The following is a 22,361-nucleotide window of genomic DNA, read 5'->3' as shown; positions in this document are numbered from 1 at the left end:
TGTTTCATCAATGTAAAAAGACAGAATACATTACTAGAGGCAGACCTAGTTGTGCTTTAATTTTACTTTTACCTTGTGACAAAACTACAAAACCATTATTTTATTGCACTTTGCATTTAAAAAAACTTCTTAAATCCTCTACTTCAAATTATTTTCTGTCCCTTTTTAGGTTGCACCAAATGGCACACAACATTCCCCAGCTGAAAAGATGTTCATACCACTCTATCCAGCCATAAGAAAGTGCAAGAGCTCCTCTCATTTGTTCTTTGTACCACCCAACATTCAAAAATGCAACTAAGGCTGCATCAACATATGTGACTCTTCGTTAATTTATTTCTCCCCCTCTCATACTGGTGTCAATTTCTTGCTAGGGTATCCTCCATGGGTGTCAGGCATGCTCCTCACCTCACTCAACTAGCCATTTTTCATGTGTGAACCTCCATAAAGTGTTGAGGGTGTTCGATCGTGGGCTCTAGGCTTTCCGGCCTCATCTCACTGGTTTTCTGATGGATCTAGGATGGAGAGGGTCATAAATGAACTTAGGATGCGCTGTGCTATGTCCCTACCTCCCCTTTCTCTGGAGAACGGGCCTTGTATCATAAAATGGATCCACCCACGTGTGATCCAGCACATGCAAATTAACTTACGATGAGGAGGAACACTCCGCCGTATTTCCTGCTGTTGGCCCTGGAATCCAGCATTGAAACAGAGCAAACTGTTAGACCCTGGCAATAAATGTTCAAATGTCAGCAGAGATGCATCAGTTTTTTTTTTAAGGAAAGGTACTTGTGCAATCACTCTCATAGTGATGCCACAGATGAACCACAGGAGCAGCTTTTAAAATTCTGAAGAAAAAAATTGCCGATTTCTTGGGCAACTCAGCGTTTGCCTTCTTCGTTCTGCTGTGGCAGCTCCCCAAGGCCTGCCGCAACAAGACTTCCATATCCTGCATCCAAATAAATATAGGGCTGCTAGGCTGGAAGGGTAGGTGTCTCCAGGGTGAGAGGAAGTCCCATATCGGCGAGGATGCTCTCCCACTTCCCCCCCACCCCCCAATTGGAAAGTCTAGACTTGGAATTCATCACAGCTGAGAGCTGAGCCCCCTCCGTGGAATTATACAGCATGGAAGGAGGCCATCCGGCCTACTGTGCCTGTTCCAGCTCCTACATTACACTTCAAAAATAATTCATTGGATGTAAAGCACTTTGGGATGTCCTGAGGTCGTGAAAGGCACTATATCAATGCAAGCCTGTCTTTCTTTTTTTGAAAGAGCTATCCAGTCACACTCCCCCGCTCCTTCCCCATAGCCCTGCAAATTATTCCTTTTCAAATATATATTCAATTCCCTTTTGAAAGTTACCAATGAATCTGCTTCCACCATCCCTTCAATCGTGAATTCACGCATTCCAGATCATAACAACTCGCTGCATAAAAACATTTCTCATCTCCCTTCCCCACCAGTTCTTTTGCCAATTATCTTAAATCTGTGTCCTTTGGCTACCGACCCTCCTGCCAGTGGAAACAGTTTCTGCTCTATTACTCATCCACTATTCACACAAACACACTTCCAGCAGATGTCAATAGATAGTGATGAGGGGTAGAAACCCTGGCCAATTTTCTTTTCCCTAACCTGAAATGCTGAGGCCAATTAGTTATCCTATCCGAGTTCGGCTATCTACACACAGAATAGGGAATCGAACCTGGAGCTCGACCCGATCTGTTTGGCTCACCTGCTAATGCAGTCACTGGAGAACCATAACTGTTTTCTATATCTTTTGATCAACTCACGCAAGATTTTCCCAAAAACTATGAAAAAGAATAATGTTGGAATACTGTTCTAAACTATTAAAAAAAGTTCCATTCTGAACTGGCAGAACAGGCTGTAATGTCAAGGTGCTACCAATGGATTTCATTGGTACCTTTCCATAAATATACTGAAACCATATTATTCCTAGCATTAAACTATAGTACTCACATTGTACAGTTTCCATTTATGCTGACATGAAAATTTGCATAATATTTAAGATCTAAACCATTCAGTTGTTGATTACTTGTTTTCCCTTCTGCTCTTTTATTTCAGTAAGTAACTGGTAAATGTTCTATTTAAAAAGCATCTGCTGAAAATTTGAGAAAGGGTCTACAACCAAAACATTAACCGGGCTTTTTTCTCTGATGGATTTGCAGTGTAATTACAGCATTCAGTTTTTAATACAGCAGAAATTCTTGTAGATTTAGTGATTAGATATTATTTTCCAAAATGTATGTTCAATATAGTCTTGTCTTAAATATTTACATTAAATCTTTTAAAGTATGATTTATAAATGGCAAAATAACAAAGCAACCTGAAACCTATTTTCTCAACTGTGTTGATTCCACCATAAATACTTCAAAAAAAATTTGATCATCCTATTGAATATTGAATCATTCAATACATGAAATATCAGTCATATTAAAATGTTTCTATTTGCTGAGAACATAAGTTAGCAAGTCAATTATTAACATTATTTGGCATTAATAGATTTTGATTGATGCTGAAAAGTCAGTCACTGTAAATGGGAAAAATTTTGAAATTAGTGACAATTTGTGCAATCTTCTTTTCAGGAAGGCAGCCATTATTAGGTATCTCATTGCTGAGCAAAATTGTGGTCAAAAGAACAGCTCAATGAACAAACTTATTTGTGAACTCCGTTAGCATTTCTGCACTGACATCAGAACAGGATTGCAATTATTTTAATTTATTCTAAGATTAAGATATTCTATGAATCTATACATAGTAAACTAATTGTACTTTACAATCCTCAGCATTAAGCAGTTGGAAAATCATTTTGCAGATATATTCTAAGTTTGGAACTGGGTATATTTTGAAAAGCACAAATGGCAGTGAATGCTCAAAAGGTAGAATCCTCTTTCACAGAATGATTCATTTTGCAGCACTTACAAGCTATAGTGATATTTTCAACATTGCTTTTTAAAGTTTTATTTTACAGCAACGGACCATGTGGGAAGTACACACTATTTCCTCCTTTTTTAAATTAACTCCCCCTTTTTTATTCTTGCCAATGCCTTCTGAGAATTCTTCTTCCCTCCCCTCTTGAAGGCATTGACTCCTTGCAGGAGAATGGTTTCACAGGTCCAAGTGCTCTCCAGTACCAGCATCAATGGCCATTATTCATCTGCGAGCATTGGCAGTGAGTGCTGAAGGCTATGTCAACGGAAAACATCACAACCAAACCCGATCCTGCCCTTACTTCGTGTCCACAATTGCACATTTTGCAACATAAATCAATGCAGAGAGATCAAGAGCAAAAGCTGTGGTCGGTTTTCCACTCTCTAAACTAAGGGCACCAAGGCCAGCTGTAGAGAACCTATTGCGGCCCTGGCTGAGATCAGCTAATTCAGCATAGATTAAGGGACCCTTTAGTTTTATCTATCCTTTCTACTTTATGGTCCTCCCAGACTAAACACTACCCATTAAAGATGGGTAACTGGCCTGCTCTGCTAATGCCAAACATGCCGCTAGAATCTAACCGACCAAATCTTGGCTAACTTTTTCCCTGCCAGTGAACAGATTTTTCTTCACTTGACATTACTGCTCAGAAAAACCTCTCTTTAGAATCATTAATTTAAAGCACAGAAAAAAGTAATTCTTTGTTAGAGCAATTCAAAACTAATCCCACTGCCCTGCTCTGCCCCCTCCCTTCCTCTGCTTCAAATACGTATCTATTTTCTCTTAAACGATACAATAATCTAATTGTGTGGAACTTTGCATTTTACTTCTACTTGGTGCAGTGGTTTTCCAATCTACTTCATCACCATGCTACAAACAGGTACTTTGTGCAAGCAATGTTTTATTGGGAAAACACACTGCACATTACCTTGATTCAACTGACATTAAGTTACAAATTTCAAAAAGTTTGAATAAAATCAGAGACCTCAAACACACAGTCTCACCTGAATGAATCAAATAATGCTGCTTTAGGATATAATTGCTTCGTTATCACCAGATTTCAAGATAATAAGCATGCACATATTTTAAAAGATGGATTTTGGTTAAAGAACAAAAGATAGGAGGGGAGTGAAAAATGTCAACTTCAGGAACTGTTCACATCCCTTTGGTGTGTATCTGCAGTCAGACAGGAACTGACCATTCTTCATGTTTTTCTACAGTGATTGGACAGAATGCATGTTTCCATGGAAACAGGAAACGGTGTAACAGGACAAAATCTGATTGCTCATTGTGGATTGTTTCTGGCAAGGCAATTTCAGCTGCATCTGGTCTTCAGAAAATACAAGCTGTTAAAGAACTAATTTCAGTTAATTAGAATTAAATTCTGACTGATAATTAACAATAACCTGAGCAGGTTGACATGTGGCAAATGAACCCACTTCCTGGCTATGGAAGTATTGGTTTTAAATCATTTTTATACTGATATGTTAATTATCTCTGCCAGAACAAATTTCAAAAGAAGCTGAAACAAGAAATGTTTCAATCCCAAAGAGTATGGGTACTGGAGCTAGTGCTGGATCTTGGTGATTTCAACCTCCATCTCAACTCATCATGCTCTCTCTCCTCTGAGTTCACTGCCCTCCTATCCTCCCTTAATCTCTCCCCTACCCATAATCATGGCCACCCTCCCACAACCTTGCCATCGTGCATGGCCTCTCTACTCCCTTCGTGTCAATCACAGAAAAGGCCAACTCTGATCACTTCCTTATATCCTTCTCCACCCAAATCCCCCTTCCCCCTCCCAATCCCACTTCCTTCTGTGCTTGCCCCTGGAAAAAACTTTCCTCCAAGTCACTTACAACGGCACTTTCAAATTCCTAACTGTCTAGCCTTTGGCCCTCCATACACGGCGACATTTCTGTAGCTACTGATCCACTCAATCACACCCTCACCTCCACCTTTGATGCCCTTGTCCCCATTACTCTCTCTCACCCTTGTCATTCCCCCTGGTACGGCCCTCATCTCTGCTCCCTTAATTCCAAGGGACGCAGACTTGAACATTTATGGCAGACAACTGGTTTAACCACTCACCGCCAGATCTGGCTGGACCACATAAAGCACTATCGGGTCCTGCTCTCCTCTGTCAAAGCTGCTCACTATTCCAGGATCATCCTGGAATGCAAAGATAACCTCCGGCTTTTCTTTTCCACTACAAACCGTCTTCTTAAACCCCTCTCCCCTGCCTCCTCCATCCTCACCTCCAACAAGTGCGAGGAGCTACAATTGAGACCACCCATTCAGCTGCCTCTGCCGCTTCCCTCCCTTCCCCTAGCCCACCGAGTTAAACTTCCCCGACAGTTAACCCTGCCCTAGCCTTGAACTCGCATCTTTCTCTAGTTTCTTTCCTATCTCCCCTCATGCCCTCTCCGAGCTTCTTGACCACATGACCCACCTCCTGCACCCTCAATCCTATTCCCACCAAACTGCCCCACCACCCAACTACCCTCACTGACCCCCATGTTAGCTGTCACTGTCAACAGTTCCCTCTCCTTGGGTACTGTCTCCCTCCCCTTCAAGTCTGCCATCATCATCCCCATCCTCAAAAAACCCACCCTTGACCTCTCTGATCTTGCAAACTACCGCCCCATCTTCAAAGCTCCCTTTCCTCTCCAAAGTCCTTGAACCTGTTGTCGCTTTGGCAGGAAGAATAAAAAAAGTGAGAAACTATTAAATGCTAGTGTTCAGAGGGATTTGGGTGTCCTTGTACATGAAACACAGAAAGTTAACATGCAGGTACAGAAAGCAATTAGGAAGGCAAATGGTATGTTGGCCTTTATTGCAAGGGGGTTGGAGTATAAGAGTAAGGAGGTCTTGCTGCAATTGTACAAGGCTTTGGTGAGACCACACCTGGAGTACTATGTACAGTTTTGGTCTCCTTACCTAAGGAAGGATATACTTGCCTTCGAGGCGGTTCAACAAAGGTTCACTAGATTGATTCCTGGGATGAGAGGGTTGTCCTATGAGAAAAGATTGAGTAGAATGGGCCTATGTTCCCTGGAGTTTAGAAGAATGAGATGATCTCATTGAAACATGTAAGATTCTGAGAGGGCTTGACAGGGTAGATGCTGAGAGGCTGTTTCCCCTGGCTGGAGAGTCCAGAACTGGGGGGGCATAGCCTCAGGATAAGGCGTCGGCCATTTAGGACTGAGGTGAGGAGAAATTTCTTCACTCAGAGAACTGTGAATCTTTGGAATTCTCTACCCTAGAGGGCTGTGGATGGTCAGTCATTGAGTATATTCAAGACTAAGATCAATAGTTTTTTGGACTCTAAGGGAATCAAGGGATATGGGGATTGGGCAGGAAAGTGGAGTTGAGGTCGGAGATCAGCAATGATCTTATTGAATGGCGGAGCAGGCTCATGGGGACGTATGGCCTACTCCTGCTCCTATTTCTTACGTTCTTATGCTCTTAAGTTCCCAAATCTGTGCCTACCTTCCCCGCAACTCCATGTTTGAATCCCTCCAATCAGGTTTCCGTCCCTGCCACAGCACTGAAACGGTCCTTATCAAAGTCACAAATGACATCCTACGTGACCGTAACGATGGCAAACTATCCCTACTCATCCTTCTCGACCTGTCTGCAGCCTTTGACACGGTTGATCACTTCATCCTCCGCCAATGCCTCTCCTCCGTTATCCAGCTGGGTAGGACTGCGCTCGCCTGGTTCCATTCTTATCTATCCAATTGCAGCCAGAGAATCACCTGCAATGGCTTCCCTTCCCGCTCCAGCACCGTTACTTCTGAAGTCCCCCAAGGATATATCCTTGGCCCCCTTCTATTTCTCTTCTATATACTGCCCCTTGACGGCATAATCCGAAAACACAATGTCAGGTTCCATATGTACACTGACGACACGCAGCTCTACCTCACCACCACCTCCTTCGACCCCTCCACTGTCTCCGATTTGTCACACTGCTTGTCCGACATCCAGTACTGGATAAGCACAAATTTCCTCCAACTAAATATTGGGAAGACCGAAGACATTGTCTTCAAATCCTGCCACAAACTCCGCTGCCTAGCCATCGACTCCATACCTCTTCCTGGCCACTGTCCGAAGTTGAACCAGTCCATTCCCAACCCTGGCATCCTATTTGACCGAGATGAGCTTCCAACCACATATCCACTCCATCACCAAGACCGCCTACTTCCACCTTCGTAACATTGCCCGTCTCCACCCCTGCCTCAGCTCATCTGCTGCTGAAACCCTCATCCATGTCTCTGTTACCTCTGGATTCGACTATTCCAATGATCTCCTGGCCGGCCTCCCATCTTCCTCCCTCCATAAACTTGGGCTCATCCAAAACTCTGCTGCCCGTATCCTAACTCGCACCAAGTCCCGTTCACTGGCTCAGTCAGGGGGCGCCTCTATTTTAAAACTCTCATCCTTGTTTTCAAATCCCTCTATGGCCATGCCTCTCCCTATCTCTGTAACCTCCTCTAGTCCTACAACCCACCGAGATCTCTGCGCTCCTCTAATACATGCCTCTTGCGCATCCCCGATTTTAATCGCTCCATCATTGGCGGCCATGCCTTCAGCTGCCGAGGCGACAAGTTCTGGAATTCTCTCCCTAAGCCTCTCCACCTCTTTGACCTCAAAACCTACCTCTTTGACCAAGCTTTTGGTCACCTGTCCTGATATCTTTTTATGTGGCTCGTGTTAAATTTTGTTTGATAACGCTCCTGTGAAGCACCTTGAGACGCTTTACTATGTTAAAAACGCTATATAAATGCAAGCTGTTGTTGTTGCATAGTCAAATAAAGCTGTTGGACTATAACCTGGTGTTGTAAGATTCCTTACATTTGTCCACCCCAGTCCATCACCGGCATCTCCACATCATCAGTAAAGTTCCACTGCCATGGTAACAATGTTGTAATTGCAATTTCAGCAATTTTACATCAAATTATAAATTTTGACAAGTAAGTCACTTAAATATTACATTCCTTCACACAATAAGTGCTTCAGCAAATACAAGCATTTTTAACCATAAAATGAAAGTACTAATGCACATTAGTAAAGAAGCAATCCTTTTCATGGGTGTGCCTGTTAAAAACTGCATTCATAGAGATGCATTCTTCCACATATATAAAATTTGTTACAAAACAGAAAAATCTGCAGCTTCAACATTTCTATCAAATTTTTAAAAATATAGTCTAGAAAAGTCTCAGGGCCCTTCAAATACATTTTGTCTGCTAAAAGTCCCTTATTTATCCAAGCTCACTGAAAAAGACCATATAATGAACTGCAACAAAAATTTCAATTTCAATGCCTTAAAAATTAAAGGGGCAATTTTAGAATTCAATTCACATTATTGCATATCTAACATTTTTACTGAAGTCATTATTCAGAAATTGTTACCTACCACTGAGTAAAATATTCTTGGCAAGCTATTGTTAAAGTGTCCGAAAACAAAAATTAGCCCATTGCAATAAGTTGCGCATTTTCAAGTCTGCAGTAGATATTTCCCCTCCTCATTCCTTCCCTCCGTCAAGTCACTTTGCAGCTGTATTTTAATCCTAAGTGTATCCTGGAGTTGTGCTGCCTGATTAACGAATCCACACATTTGTATTTTCTTCAAAGGAACTTCAACCCCTGAACACGGCTGGGAGCCAGTTTGAAGTTCATTAAGCATATTCTCAGTGCTTCTAAAATAAGAAAATAGCTCAGCAGTATCTAGCAGGGACGGGAGGTTGAGGCTAGGAATAGATTATGCTTAGGGCTTTTTTTTTTATTCGTTCATGGGATGTGGGCATCGCTGGCAAGGCCACCATTTATTGCCCATCCCTAATTGCCCTTGAGAAGGTAGTGGTGATCCACCTTCTTGAACTGCTGCAGTCCGTGAGGTGAAGGTTCTCCCACAGTACTGTTAGGAAGGGGGCTCCAGCATTTTGACCCAGCGACGATGAAGGAACGGCGATATATTTCCAAGTCGGGATGGTGTGTGACTTGGAGGGGAACGTGCAGGTGGTGTTGTTCCTATGTGCCTGCTGCCCTTGTCCTTCTCGGTGGTAGAGATTGTGGGTTTGGGAGGTGCTGTCGAAGAAGCCTTGGCGAGTTGCTGCAGTGCATCCTGTGGATGGTACACACTGCAGCCATGGTGCGCCGGTGGTGAAGGGAGTGAATGTTTAGGGTGGTGGATGGGGTGCCAATCAAGCGGGCTGCTTTGTCCTGGATGGTGTCGAGCTGCTTGAGTGTTGTTAGAGCTGCATTCATCCAGGCAAGTGGAGAGTATTCCATCACACTCCTGATCTGCGCCTTGTAGATGGTGGAAAGGCTTTGGGGGGTCAGGTGGTGAGTCACTCGCCACAGAATACCCAGCCTCTGACCTGCTCTTGTAGCCACAGTATTTATATGGCTGGTCCAGTTAAGTTTCTGGCCACAAAGAGGGCCATTCCATGGCATTGCGGATGCGAGCAGAAATAGAGAAGGGAAAACCCTGGCAAACTCTGTTAATGACCAGTCTTGTGGCCAAAAAAAATATCCTGTGGTGTTATGAGCAAACACACCTCCCACTCCAAAATTCATTAAATTGAGAAAAGGGCAGCCTTAATTTGAATTCAATGTGATATTGGTGCATCCTGCAAGTTGTAGTCTGCTACGTAGTTGAACCTCTTCATTCAGAGGAGCCTTATGTGCAGTTGTAGGACGAAGCAAAAGTTAAAAGTTGTTTCACCTGAAGCTACAGGGCTAGGTCTGGTAAGTGGGTTCTCCAAAATTAGTAGGTGGGTGTAATGCAGCAGTTGGGGTGTACAGGAATGGTGAAGGGAGATGATCAGAAGCAATGTGTATGGCATACTTGATGTGGGCCTTCCTGGAATCACAGATTAACAAGAGGAGTACATATGTCTAAGTATCTAAATGTTGTATTGCTTCAGCAGAGAAATACTGAGCTCAAGCATCAGCTAATCAAACAAAAGGAAAAAGGTTCCTAGAAGGTGGTGCCAAAGGGTAGTCACCCAATAGATTGAGAGGAAGGGGGAAGCAAAGGAATCAGTGACCCATTTCAAGGGAGGCAGGAAAAGATAGGAGGCATCAGTGCGAGGTACCCTTGAGGGTCTGGATTTCTCTAATACATATGCAGTAGTCACTAGCTATGAAGCAGACAAAGGTGGCAATACAGGGGAGCATAATCACAAACAATATGGCACCATGGAGCAAGTTGCTACCCATGGGAAAACATAACAACCAACCAGGGAAACAGACGAGAGGTAATTGTGCAGCTTTCCACAATTAGGAGGAGGATTGGCCTTTTTGTCACCATGACTGGGAATCCCGAATAGTATGTTGCCTATCTGGTGCCACTGTTCTAGCCAACATTCCACCCTCAGAAAACAGATGACTTGGTCACTTAGCCATTCATTTGCTGTTTGTGAGACTTTATTGCATGCAAGGTGGCTCCTGGATTTACCAGAGAAAATATTGATTGTAAAGTGGGACATCCTGAGAACATGATAAAACACTGTACAAAGGCAAGGTCTTTCTTCTTTCCTTACATTGCAAATTCCCAACCTCAACCATGTCATGAGGAATGCAGGAGGGGCCAGGCACTTCCCAGAAACGGGCATAAAAATCAAGAGAGATAGGTCAACCTTAGCTGCTCTTGCACACCTCCAAGCAGCCGGTTAGAGAACCATATCGACAAAGATTTGGGAGAAGATTATATGCATATCCTTTCAGGCAAAGAAATTATGTGGGAGAACCTAAGAAGAATGCAGAAAATAAATACAGGAAGGGGGAGCAAGTAATCCCAACAGCAACAAATGTCTCTGATTAATAACTGGAGCTGCAATCTTAGTTTGGGTACATATTTTATCTATATTTAATATTGTTAGTAAAATAACAGATTAGAAGTAATTATCTGATTATTACTGGGAATTATAAAAGCAGCTCACTTGGAAAATGATGGTAAAATCTGCTAGATATTGTCATCACGTATTTTACGAAGAAACCAAAATCTACTGTCATAGCTATCTTGTAATTTCAAAGTAACCGTAGATCTCAGAAATACATACCAGAAAGTTTCTTGAGACAAAATCACAGAGGGGCTGGTTTTTGTCTACTGTTGCTAATCTTACCAGAATGGTAATGCTCAAATTTTGTGTATCAGTCCATTTGCATAATTATTCACTAATTTAAACTCAGATTTAGATGGGTGTCATGAGCACACGAATGGTGAGAACAGAAAACTGGGGTTAAGTGCAATTTCAAAGGATGGGGACAAGGGCAAATAGGGATGGGCAATAAATGCTGGCCTTGCCAGCGAAGCCCACATCCCATAAATGAATTTTAAAAATTGAAGAGATGTGCCGTGAAAGAGTTACAACAATTCTGAAAACCTTTAGAAAGGCTCAAATTTGTGACCTTCGCCAAGACTAAAGGGCAGGGATTGAGAAATGACAGGAAGAAATTAAGGGAAAGAAAACCCAAGGTGCAGGCACGAGTCTGCAGTCAAGTGATAGAAAGACCCAGCACCCAACCAGTTTGATGGCTGTTGAAGTGGACGTGGCGCTGCCTGAGGTGACTGTGAGAAAGGATGCCCTCTGTGCCACTACACAGCACCATTTTCATAAGTCTGCATTACAGATGCCTAGATGGTGATGGAGACAGCCTTGATGACACAGCTGGTACAGTCACTGACTGTGCTCGTCGCACAGTGTATATTAGTAGATATTCTTACAACATTAGGCAAAGCTCTGTATCTGGCTCTCTGCTGATCCGAACTCTGCAAAGTCAGTTCCTCAAAATTGTTGGCATCCTGGTGGGTACAGACAATTGGGCTTTGTTGGCAGATGGTCACCACAGCAAAGATTTTTAATGCAGAATTACAGATATGCTGTAAGTGGGGTGCTTCTAAAAAAAACTATCCAGCATTATAGTCAAGCCTCAACACATATCTGTGCCGTTGAGCTCGTTGTCACAACTTGCCTGGAGAGTTGGAACCTCTGTATCAACTAACTGTCTGTGAAAATGAGGTATGTTCACTTCTGTCTGCAGATCGACGTGTGCAGGTACCGATAGGTTAATGCAGAGCATCCCTAATACAACCTCACCTGCCTGGCAGTCCTTCAGTATTCCTCCTCTTCATCCAAGCACTTCAGATTGTGAAACCAATTTGTACCAATTATAGTGCCCAAGGCAAAGAGAAATCAAAACAATTGACTCAACGGAGCTGGGTTCAATGTCCTTATGGGGAGGTTAACTAGTGCTGTGGGGGAGAGTTTAAACTAATTTGGGGGGGGGGGGTGGGGGGCAGGCACCAGGTCGAAATATCAAAGAGGAGAAACAAGAACATAGGAATGGTAGAGGCAAACAGCACTAGAGTGAAGAATAGTTCAGAAATAGGAGGGATCAGACAGGGGACCAATGCGAGGCAGTCTAAGATGAGTTTGGAGTGCATGTGCGTAAATGCACGTAGCGTGGTAAATAAGGTTGGTGAGCTGCAGGTACAAGTCGCAACATGGGACTATGATATAGTGGCAATAACAGAGACCTGGCTCAAAGAAGGGGAGGATTAGGAATTTAATATTCCTGGCAACAAGGTATTCAGGAAAGACAGAGAAGGAAAGAAAGGAGGGGGCTTGGCAGTATTGATCAAAGAAACTATTATAGCACTGGAAAGGGATGATGTAGTTGAAGGGTCAAAGACAGAAATTATTTGGTTAGAATTAAGGAATGAGAGAGGAACCATTATGCTACTGGGTGTAACTACAGGCCACCAAATAGTGGGAAGATATAGACTGGGATAGTGACCATGTAAAGGGCAAAGAAGGGGAGGAATTCCTGAAATGTGTACAGAGAACTTTCTTGATCAGTGTGTTTCCAGCCCAACGAGGAAAGCAGTAGTGCTGGATCTAGTTCTGGGGGGTGAAGTGGGGGACCATTTGGAGATCAGTGATCATAATATCATCAGGTTTAGAATAGTTATGGAAAAAGACAAGGAACAAAGAATTCCCAATATAGTCCAGATGAGATGCATCTTAGGTTGCTGATGGAAGTAAGGGTAGAAATTACGGAGGCTCTGCCCACAATCTTCCAATCCTCCTTGGATATGGGAGTGGTGCCAGAGGACTAAAGGATTGCAAATGTAACACCCCTGTTCAAAAAAGGGGAGAGGAATGTATCCAGCAATTACAGTCCAGTCAGCCTAACATTGGTGGTGGGGAAACTTTTAGAGACAATAATCCGAGACAAAATTAATTGGCACCTAGAAAAGTATGGGCTAATAAGTGGAAGTCAGCGCGGATTTGTTAAACGCAAATCTTATTTGACTAACTTGATTGAGTTCTTTGATGAAGTAACAGAGAGGGTTGATGAGGATAGTGCAGTTGATGTTGTGCATATTGAAAAGGCCTTTGATAAAGTACCACATATCATGTAAGCAAAATTAAAGCCCACGGGATTAAAGGGACTGTGGCAGTGTGGATACAAAATTGAATAGGGGACAGAAAGCAGAAAGTAATGGTGAACGGTTGTTTTTCAGACTGGAGAGAAGTATGCAATTGTGTTCCCCAAGTGTCAGTATTGGGACCACTGCTCTTTTTGATATGTATCAATGGCCCAGACTTGGGTATAGTGGGTATAATTTCAAAGTTTGCAGGTGACGCAAATCTCGGACATGTAGTAAACAATGTGGAGGATAGTAACAGACTTCAGAAGGACATAGACAGACTGGTGAAATGGGCAGACACATGGCAGATGAAATTTACTGCAGAGAAGTGTGAAGTGATGCATTTTGGTAGGAAGAATGAGGCGAGGCAATAGAAATGAAATGGTACAATTTAAAGGGTGTCCAGGAACAGAGAGGGTGTATGTACACAAATCTTTGAAGGTGGCAGGATAAGTTGAGGAGGCTGTTAAAAAATGCATATGGCATCCTTGGCTTTATTAACAGAGGCAGACAGTACAAAAGCAAGGAAGTTATGCTAACCCTTTCTAAAACACTGGTTAGGCTGCAGCTGGAGTACTGTGTTTAATTCTGGGCACCACACTTTAGGAAGGAAGCCAAGGCCTTATAAAGGATGCAGAAGACATTTACTAGAATGGTACCAGGGATGAGGGACTTCATGTTAATTGTATCTGTATAATTTATATCAATTAGTGTTAATTGTATTCAGTTGGTGGGTATCAATTGGGGACGCTCATGTATCCATTTATAGGAGGGAGCTCATCTAGGGGGTGCACGATATGTAAGGGAGATCTCTGTGAATAAAAGCTGAGAAACAACTTAAGACCAGGCTCGAGTATTCTATTCTTCACCACTTGGCTATCCAGTTTATAACACTTCTGTTATGTGGAGAGACTAGAGAAGCTGGGATTGCTCTCCTTAGAGCACAGAAGGTTAAGAGATTTGATAGATGTGTTCAAAATCATAAACGGTTGTGATAGAGGAAATAAGGAAAAACTGTTTCCAGTGGCAAAAGGGCTAGTAACCAGGGGACACAGATTTAAGGTGATCGGCAAAAGAGCCGGAGGCGACATGAGGAAACATTTCTTTCCGCAACGAGTTGTAATGATCTGGAATGCACTGCCTGAAAGGGTGGTGGAAACAGATTCAATAGTAACTTTCAAAAGGGAACTGGATAAATACTTGAAGGGGAAAAAATTACAGGGCTATGGGGAAAGAGCAAGGGAGTGGGACTAATTGGATAGCTCTTTCAAAGAGCCAGCACAGGCACGATGGGCCGAATGGCCTCCTTTTGTGCTGTACCATACTATGATACAAAGACTCATGGAAACTGAAGTGCCAGCAGAAAGAAAACGATAAACGGGTGAGAAATGATCTAAAACTTCTTATTGGTACCTTTAAACTTATTACGTATACAGTTCAGTACCTAGCAACTTTGGACACCCATTTATATGGGTGTGTTTTGGAAGTAGTGTGGGACCAGCATAAAGGCTGGAAGAATGGAGGGAATTGTTGTTTTATCACCTCAAAATCATTTGAATATTACAATGAAGCTCCCAACTCTTTCATGCAGGAGCTTCCTTCACCGGATGCCCAGAAATGTGTGTTATGTGTAAAAAGGGGCAGAGACCTCAGGTTGTGCCACATTTTCCGTGCCATAGTGCTTGTATAATGGCACACACGGTTCATTCACAAGGTGAAAATCAGTCCCACTTTGTTATTAAAGCAATGTAGTAAACCTGAGAACAACTTTTGAATATTGTATTCTTGTATAGTCTGCGTGTCTACTCATTCAGCTTCTGACGCTTTAGGCAAGAAGTACTGCAAATGGATACAAATTTATGTTAAGTTGATAATGCATATTTTCATTCCTATTCATTTCTTAGTATAAAATGCATTTTCAGAGATCTTTACAGATACATCAAAGACTTACTTCAAGTCCCTTTAATATGTTTTCACCTTGCATGAACCTGCAGCTATTTATTTAGCATGGACTGTAGACCAATAAACAATTTTTTCTACATATAAAAGGAGGAAATGTCTTTATTTCCATTTTATTATTTCAGAGCTATAGAAGAATCTAACTTCCTTCTGCACACCATTGTTCCATACATAAAAGTAAAGGCTCACTTCAAATATAGGCTGGTCACTACAAACAATGAATGTGTAATTATCACAAATTTTCATCTGTCCAAGCCACCTGTGGCTTTCTCATATCCTCCAGCAAGCTTCAGATTACAATAAACAATTTATGTTATTAAGATTCACTAGCGCCCAGTTCCAGGCTCATGCAATTCATATACCAATAGAAACATGAGCGGCAAGTAGGTAACAAGGAAACTTAATTGTATCCACCTCCATATGGCAGCAAGAAAGGAAAATAAAAAACCCTCTATGGCATCAAAGTGTTTTGCAAAGCTTGCAATTGATAACGAAAACACAGCAATTATGGCAAATAGAATTTAAAAAACACAAAAACATCATGATGTGAACAGCAGCAATTATTTGCTCTTTTGAACTTCTAAAAGCTGAACTAATCCAAATCCTTTGGTGTGTAATTAGCATTTGTAGTTTGGAAATGCGTATTGCATCTCAGCATTTGCGAGTTTGAGCTTAAAGGGGATGTTACACGTGTTCAAAGGATTGCAATTTCAAAGTAAAACATGCTTAAAGCTAGGAAAGTTGGCAATGGTGGTATTTTGTTGGCAATCGAAAAACAACCAATAGCAAATGAGATGATTTTGGAAGCCACTGAAAAAGGAGCCCAAATAGAATGTCTGACTCAACCATACTAAAGTCAAGTGATGCATAAATTAACGATACCAAAGTCAGGTGAAGTAGAGCAGATGTGAGCTATCTCAAGTGGTGCATTATTGAGTAATATCACAGGCCCATGATGCATGACTGGAAGAGTGATGATTGATTGACAGTAATTTGCTGAGATCAAAAAGCAAGTCCTAAAATCAGGGTCACAGGCTGATACCACCATAATTTGTTGTTGCAGCACAGCAAAAACACAGGCCACCATTCAGATTGGAAATCACAGGTGTTGCTGGAGATCATTAACAATCTGTCAGGACCAGAAAATATAGAAGATAAATCCTGATGTGGTGATGCCGGTGGTGGACTGGGGTGGACAAATGTAAGGAGTCGTACAACACCAGGTTATAGTCCAACAGACTCACCTGACGAAGGAGCAAAGCTCCGAAAGCTTGTGATTTCAAATAAAGCTGTTGGACTATAACCTGGTGTTGTACGACTCCTTACATAAGATAAATCCTGGTTGTGGTATGATGTTGGTCGGAGATAAATGCTGATTAAAAGCAAAACAATTAGCAGAAATAGACCAAAATGTTTGAAGTTTAATTTGCAACACATTAACCATATGACAGCCCATACTCCTTTTCCAACATAAAATCAATTAAGCACATGAGTATTCAGTTTCTAAGACTTAGGTGACAAAAAGTCAATTTGATAAAAACAGGTACATTACCAAAAAGTGACAAATTTGGTAACTACAATTTTCAAATTACAAAGAAAGCAAAAATTTAAATAAATCAATGGGATAAACCAATTTGTGACTTTGCAAGACTAAAACAAGTAAAGACAATGAGGATATGAAGTTATCTTACTGCTAGCTGCAACACGTCACGCATGTTTCCAGAAGTGAGCTGACCAGACAATTCATGAATTAGTTACTGTCAACCTCACAAATGGAAATATACGTTACCTATCACAGCTGACTATGACTTTCTATTTATATTTACTTTTTATTAAAATAATGATATTTTCTTTAAAAATATTTTTGCATTAATTTTCTTAACGATTACTCCACTGGCACACAGATTGATTTTGTTGAGTTTGTCTGGGTAAACTAGTCACCGAGGCTGATGTACAGAGACAAACTCGTTGAAGACCATGGGCATGAGGAGAATGAAGAGCAGTATCTTCTACTGGTAATTCCCCCAGAACATGGCAGGTTGATCACTTGAATCTTTTATTTTCAAACCAATTTGCATAACTCCTGTCTTCTGGAAACATAAAAGTAGTAGGAGTGAAAACCCCTCCACTGCCAGCCTTGAGGTATCGCCCAAGAAATATATGTTTGAGAATACATACATGCCAATCTAGAAAACTTTTAAAGCTCTTGGTCAGCTTTTACAACAGCTGACATCCCAACAACAGCTTTCAATATAGATCTTTGACATAAGAAGCTAGACTGAGAATGCAGTGGAACACAGGCCTGCCATTACTGAAGCTGAAGGTATGCCCAACATTCCATCACTTCTATTGCAGCACCAAAAGCAAAGTTAGCAGCAGTGGTGATTTATAAACTTCACGTAAGACAACAGGCAGGAATGCCCGAGATAGTTCACTTTGAAGAAAATAACGTTTTTAGAAGCAGGCAATTTAGCAGGTTATTTGTTAATTTTAACTTCTGTTGGGACAAAGACACAAACTTGCAACTGCCACTCTCAGAAACCAAAAGCTCATTTTAAACTTTTCTGCCTCAAGTTGAAAAGCAGAGTTTGAAATAAAGTGAGTCAATAGTGACTGCTTTCAACTGAGTAGTGAAAAAGTAAAGTACAAGTTGGAGGCACATAAAATGTACAGGGCTCTGACCGGAGCACACCATTAGTACCATATCCAGTTTTTGTCACTGAGACAGAGAAATGAGACATTCAAACCCTAGGAACAGTGCAAAAGAACCTTTAGGACTGATCCCCAGTATCAGAGTATTCAGTTATGAGGAAAGGATAGAGAAACCTGGTCTTTTCAGCCTTGAAAAGAGGTAATGTTTAAGGGTATATAAGATAGCAAATAGTACAGAGACAAGAGAATCGGAATGCTGTTTCAAATTATAATGTGACATTAGAGCAAGGGTGCACAGGTTCGAGTTAGTGAAAAGAAATTTTGGGGTAGTCATGAAGTTCTTCACACATGGAATAGACTTGTAAGTAGGACAGTGGAGGCAAAAACCAATAAAGAAACATCTTTCTAGATGGATGAACTAGGATTGGTTGAAAGAAATTCCTTATCTGTATCTATCTTGCAATCTTGTTAGATAGGTATCTAGTCCAGTGGTCAATCTGGTGTTAATCAGTACATCAGCTTGGTGCTATTGGATATTCAACAATATCTTTGTGACCTGGAGGTGGCGAGGGGTGGGTAGGAAGGAGTAGTGGGAGAATGGAGAGAAAGGAATTAAAGCTTATCGCCCAGGCTAGCACTGAATCCCAGTGATACAGTAGGGTTTGCTCTCTGAGGTTGGAATTATTCTTCTGAGATTGGAATTGAGACACATTATGGGTGCTTTATTTTGATCTAACTGTACTATAGCTGATGTAGGGGTGCTGGGTGCTGATAGCAGGCATCAAAAGTTAGAGTGTTTCATTCCCAGCTGTATCATTCTACACGATTATGAGCATAAAAGTTAGACACAAAAGAAAAAGGAAACACATGTATTTCCAGAATGACTAAATAAAAAGAAAAGACTGAAAATTCTGGAAATTTGAATTTAAAACAAATATAGAAAATTAATATCAGGTTCATCAGCATCTGAGAAAGGAGAAGACAGATTAATGCTTTGGGTAGAGACCCTTTATGAAAGACCCTACCCTCCACGATGAAAAGTTTCTATCTGAAACAATAACCTTTTCTTTCTTTTCTGTGTGTTTTTGGCGTTTTTGTTTTATCAAAAAACATTTGTTGAACAACAATCTCCGTTGTTCCTCTTTCCAGCCATTATTCAGATAAAATTTATTTATTCCTAGTTTATACTTTAGCGGTAATCCTTGCTACAGGTCATAAGAAAGAACTTGCATTTATATAGTGCCAATTAAGTAGTTTTGAAGTGTAGGCACTGTTGTATTGTAGGGAAACACGGCAGCCAATTTGCACCCAGAAAGGTCCCACAAACAACAATGAGTTAATACCAGATAATCTGTTTTAGTGATGTTGGTTGAGGGAGATCTCCCCTGCTCGCCTTTAAATAGTGCCATGGAATCCTTTACATCCACCTGAGAAGGCAAACGGGGCCTTGGTTCATCCAAAAGATGACACCTCCAACAATGCCGCACTCCCTCAGTACTGCACTGAAGTGTCAGCCTAGATTATGTGCTCAAGTCTCTGGAGTGGGACTTCAACCCATAATCTTCTGACTGAGGAGAGAGTGCTACCACTGAGCCAAAGCTGACATTTCAATGAGGTTCATTAGCAATAGTCCATTAGGACAACTGGTAATTTTCTAGTACCTGTCAGAGGGTAGCTTTACTTTCTTAAATTACTTCTACCTCTGTTTGTATCAATATAAGTAGCAGTAAATACAGGTCCTGAGAATCAACACCAATGTGTAAATAATCAGTACATGAATGATCATCATTTCTCTTTCAGTCTTTCACTGTTAATATCTAGATAACATTTTATTCTTTACAAAAGAACGCTCATGAGAAGCTCACAATTCACTCTGACAATCAGAACACAAGAGGCATTACAGCAATAATGATAAAAGTAGTGAATGGAACATTTTAAATGTTGTTTTCTATACAAATAAAACCACTAAGCTCTTAAATCCCAGTAGCAGTGATCTTCCTCTTACTCATCCAGTGATGCAGCTTCAATCTCACAAGTGTATCTGCTGTACCACATGATAGCACCCCAATTATGTACAGCCTTTGATCTTGCCCGTGTTGTGACTACTGAACTAAGAGGAGTTAGAAATGTTTAGAAATACTTTATGACCATCTTGTAAACACTTCAATTGAGCTAAGTTGTAGTCCATAATAGTGATTTGTAATAGATGGCTTCTTCTTCCTTACCTGATCTATATTAAATCCCAGGTCTCTAGATGTCAGTGCCAAACAACTCAGTTCATTTACTTTTGACCAGCAAGTGTTTTGAGGATCCTAAGGCATGTTAAAACTTGTTAACATGCTAATTAAGGATTGCCAGCATGGATTTGTAAAAGACAAGTCATGTCTGACAAATTTAATAGCTCTTTGAGGGAATAACAAGTGCATTGATAAAGGAAATGTGGTGGATGTTGTGTATATAGATTTTCAATAAGTGCTTGATAAGGGGCCAATGAAAATTAAGGCACATGGTATCAAAGGCAATGTGATAGCATGGATAAGAAGTTGGCTGAAGGCCAGAAATGGATAGCAGTGTTTAATAGATGTCTTTCGAACTGAAAAGTGTCCCCCAGGGGTCAGTTAGTGCTGGGACACATTGATCTTCTCAATACATATGCATGATCTAGAATTGGGTGCAGGAGACATAAAATCAAAATGTGAAAACAACTCAAAAATAGGGAGCATAGTTAACTGTGAAGATTATATGCAACTTCTGGAGGACATTCAGGTTAGTAGATTGGGCAGATATATGTTACATGAAATTTAGAACATGGTGTCCAGTTTTAGGAAGAATGTAAAGACCATGAAGAGATTCAAAAGTGTGAAGTGATACATTTTGGTAGGAAAAACAAGGAGAGGCAATATAAACTAAAGGGTACAATTCTAAAAGGGGTGCAGGAACAGAGAGATCTGGGGGTATATGTGCACAAATCTTTGAAAGTGGCAGGGCAAGCTCAGAAAGCGGTTCAGAAAGCATACGGGATCGTGGGCTTTATAAATAGAGGCATTGAATACAAAAGCAAGGAGGTTATGATGAACCTTTATAAAACACTGGTTCGGTCACAACTAGAGTATTGTGTCCAGTTCTGGGTACCGCACTTTAGGAAGGATGTGAAGGTCTTAGAGAGGGTGCAGAAGAGATTTACTAGAATGATTCCAGGGATGAGGGATTTCAGTTACGTGCAAAGACTGGAGAAGCTGGGGTCTTTCTCCTTAGAGCAGAGAAGGTTGAGAGGAGATTTGATAGAGGTATTCAAAATCATGAAGGTTCTAGACAGAGTAGATAGAGAGAAACTGTTCCCATTGGCAGAAGGGTCAAGAACCAGCGGACACAGATTTAAGGTGATTGGCAAAATAACCAAAGGCAACGTGAGAAAAAACCTTTTTACACAGCGAGTGGTTGTGATCTGGAATGCACTGCCCGAGGGGGTAGTGGAGGCAGATTCAATCATGGCTTTCAAAAGGGAATTGGATAAGTACTTGAAGGGAAAAAATTTGCAGGGCTACGGGGACAGGGCGGTGGAGTGGGACTAACTGGATTGCTCATGCAGAGAGCAGGCATGGACTTGATGGGCCGAATGGCCTCCTTCCATGCTGTAACCATTCTATGATTCTAAGATTCACTAACATTACATCAGGTTTAAGAGACTTTAGTTAGGGAGTAGAGACCAGAAAAATTGGGCTCTTTTCATTAGAGCATAAGAGTAAAAGGAAAGGTGAGGAGATTTTTCTTTAAACCTAGAGCGTTGTTAGGACATACCATAAATAGTGGTGGAACCAAAATCTATAACAACTTTTAAAAGGAAAGTGGATTAACATTTGTAAAAGGAACATTTTAAAGGGTCATGATGGTAAGACAGGGAAGTAGAGCTAAGTGTATTACTCTTTCAGAGAGCTGGTACAGGCGTGATGAGCCGAACGGTCCCCTTCTGTGCAGAAAAATTCTATGAAATTCAATACAGATAAGGGTCAGGTGTTAGACATTAGAAGAAAAAATGTGGGATAGACTTATTTCATTACTTTGCATTGAACCAGCTCATGGAGAGATGGAGAGAGCTGGCAGTGGCAACAGACTCCAAACTTAGGGCTTTGAGTCTGATCCCTATTGCCAAAGGACTGAGTTACGAGTCAACATAGGAACAGGAGTAGGCCATTTAACCCCTTGAGCCTGTTCTGCCATTCAATGAGATCATGGCTAATCTGTGACCTAACTCCACATGTAAGTCTCTTTGGACCTCCACTGTTTCGAGCTTTTTACCATTTAGAAAGTACTCTTATCTATCCTTTTTAGGTCCCAAGTGGATGACTTCACACTTGCCTA

The 22,361-nt window shown here is 41.4% G+C and overlaps 1 protein-coding gene across 1 annotated transcript in view; it reads right to left on the bottom strand.

The window, feature by feature from the left end:
• Nucleotides 1-22,361, bottom strand: part of ipo11 (importin 11) — a 711,960-nt gene that overhangs the window by 161,975 nt on the left and 527,624 nt on the right. The window lies entirely within an intron of this gene.

This window comes from Heptranchias perlo, chromosome 1, assembly GCF_035084215.1.
Source record: "Heptranchias perlo isolate sHepPer1 chromosome 1, sHepPer1.hap1, whole genome shotgun sequence".
In the NCBI taxonomy this organism is placed as follows: Eukaryota; Metazoa; Chordata; class Chondrichthyes; order Hexanchiformes; family Hexanchidae; genus Heptranchias; species Heptranchias perlo.
This window is presented reverse-complemented; position numbering and strand designations above follow the sequence as displayed.